We start from the raw sequence: 2,735 nt of genomic DNA, 5'->3' as shown, positions 1-2,735 counted from the left end.
CGACTGGTTTTGCATCCCCAAATCTAGTCCTGCTCCACTTTGGCATGTGCAGTCGGGTAACACCAGCACAGAGGGAAGCCTGCCCAGCAAGCGCAGCGCCGAGCCGTGCGTGGCTGCAGGGTGCACGCTGGGCTGGGACAGATCCAGCTTGCCAGCTCGCCTTTCTGGATGCAGATGGGTTTATAGCAGTGGGCTTCCTGGGGCTCAGGCATCATCTGGTCTCCCCACTTTAATTTTGGGTCTGCTCAGCTGTCTTCTGCCCCCCTACAGGCAGCCAGCCCAGTGTGCGCCCACACCCACTCTGGTCCCAGCTGCTGTTTCCAAGGGATGCCGTGGGGCACGGGGCCACTGGCAGCGACAGTTGCACGATGCCGAATGCACCTAGGAAGGCGGCTGATGGGCTCCCGGGATGCAGATCTCTTACAGCAGAAACCCTGTTTGCTCCCACTTTGGAGAACCTCACGACAACTTCTTGCAATGCAAACCAGGACTTTAAACTGCTTTTATTTACGAATTTATTTATTTATTTAATCCCACAAAGTTTTCAAACTTCTTTTTTCCTCCTGGAAGGAAACTCCTTCCTGTGCCTGTGCCAGCCGGCAGCCGATCACAGCCCACCACCACACAATGGAGATCCCACCCGTGTGGATGTCCCCAGCAGACTGGAAATGGGTTATTTTTCTTCCTTTGCAGTGAAAGAAGAATTGAAAAATCCGTACAACAAATATTCCCCGAGAGGCTATATTTATTCCTGGTATGTCCACTTGCAGTAATAGCTCGGCTGGTTATTTTGCAATCAAGCAGACTGCCTGGATGGAGCAGGTTTGGGTGTAACCCTTTGGGTACTGAGGGTGAGCTCTGTCCCCGGGTCCGTGTGGCGGAGGGGAGCGGGGGACAGCGGGTGAAGCCCAAACCTGCCCTCCTGCAGCATTTCTGCTTGGGGAGAGGAAGGAAGGTAGCCGCTTTGCCCATCATCCCTGCGAGCATCCAAGAAGGCAGCGGTGGCCATGGCGGGGACGGGCAGGGACCGACGGGATGGCTTTTGAGCCGTTTCGTGGCCGTCTGTTTCCTATCATCCATGGGAGCAGCCTGCAAAGCAAAATCCCCCCCTGACAGCTGTAGTGCGTAATGTAAAGCAGCAGCAATTTTAGGCCATGACCTCAGTCCGCGTGCTTGCGGGACGATCTTGGGCCATGCCCAGGTGAAACCCTTCCCCATTTCCTACCCTGTGCCGGCCCCATTGGGCGAATCTATCAGAAGCCCATCGTAGCTCCATCAAGCACCAGCCCATATTTAATTAGTTTGCATGCTTTGACTCCATCCATTCATAGTTCCTGATTAAAAGCTTATTTAGGGGGACACAGACTTGAAGACCTTCTTCAGGCCCACAGGGATTACATCTGGGAAAAACTGTAGGTCTTATGTGTATAATTGCAATAAGGAAATGCTCCAAATAAAAGCTTCCTGCTAGGTCTTTCTGTGGGAAAATGAAACAATTCTTTTATGCTTACTTTAAAATCAATGCCATATAGAAATAAGTATATTTTTCCATCGTGCTGCTTTGTCTAGAGAACATAAGGAACAGAATACTCTCAGAAAAGATGCACAAGCGTAACTAAACCAAAAGAATTGGACAGAAAATAAGCCAACATGCTCTTAAGTTCATTTTGAACCCTGAGCACAGTAATTGCCTGTGAAAGCAGAAAGCTGTCAACATGGAGTCACGGCCCTGCGTGGTGTGCGATGCTGGAGCCGTGTGGAAAAGGCGGCATTTAACTGGCTGCTGAAATGGGGGGGTTATTTTTCATTCCTCGGGTAAGAAGTTAACCCATCCGTGCCTTGGGGAGCACTAGCAAGGACAAACTGCTGCTGTTTCTCTACATGTCCATGTTATTTCTCTTCCTGCGAAGCCAAAACTTTTCTGCTTTTCTTCAAACTTAACCTGTTAAAGTTACATTTAGTGGTTGTACGAGCGCAGTGAGCCTGCAGGAGTGCCAGCAGCTCTGTTCTACAGACAGTGACAAAATGTGTTTTTCCCTGCTAACATGAGCATTTTGGTTGCGCTGCTTGTTAAGCGATGGGAAAGGTGCTGGCGCCGCTCCGTGATGCGAGTTCCTTGGTGAAAGCCCCCGACAGAGCCCCCAGGTCCTTGTGGGATGCCTCCGCTTTTCCGGATTTTCTTTCCCGGCCCTGGAAGGGGTTCACAGCCCGGCTGCAGGGCTGTGGGGAGCCAGGCAGTGTCTGAACCCCTCTGCATTTGCAATCGTGAAGTTGTTGCAAGTTCAGTGCAGAGACTGAGGGTTTTTACCCCTGTTGCCAGCCTGGGGGTGCAGCAATCCGGGATGCCCAACAGGAACGCCAGCACAGGCGCTCTGCCCATCACCGAGCCGCATGCCACGAATACCTTGCCCAAAATTACACCATGCCTGCTCTGCGAGCTGCCCCCTGGCTCGCCTGCCTGCAGTTTGAAGTTTGCATTGATAACCCTGCTGCAAAAGGCTGGAGCATTTTATTTGGAGAGTCCCACCGGCACCCACAGGAGCCCGGGGGCTGCCTGTCCCTTCTCGCAGCGGCAGGGGCATGGCACAGCATGGTGGGTCAGGCATCCTCAGCCTTTGCCGTGGTTACACGCAGCTGCGTTCCCGCTGTCACCCTGTCCTGTTCAGCATCTCCTGGGGACGGTGGATGGATGGAGGTGACGTGAGGGACCGGAGCTGCAGGGAGAAGGGTAAAGG

Source organism: Pygoscelis adeliae, unplaced genomic scaffold, assembly GCF_000699105.1.
Source record: "Pygoscelis adeliae isolate BGI_AS28 unplaced genomic scaffold, ASM69910v1 Scaffold181, whole genome shotgun sequence".
Lineage (NCBI taxonomy): Eukaryota > Metazoa > Chordata > Aves > Sphenisciformes > Spheniscidae > Pygoscelis > Pygoscelis adeliae.
Note: the sequence above shows the minus strand (reverse complement) of the source record.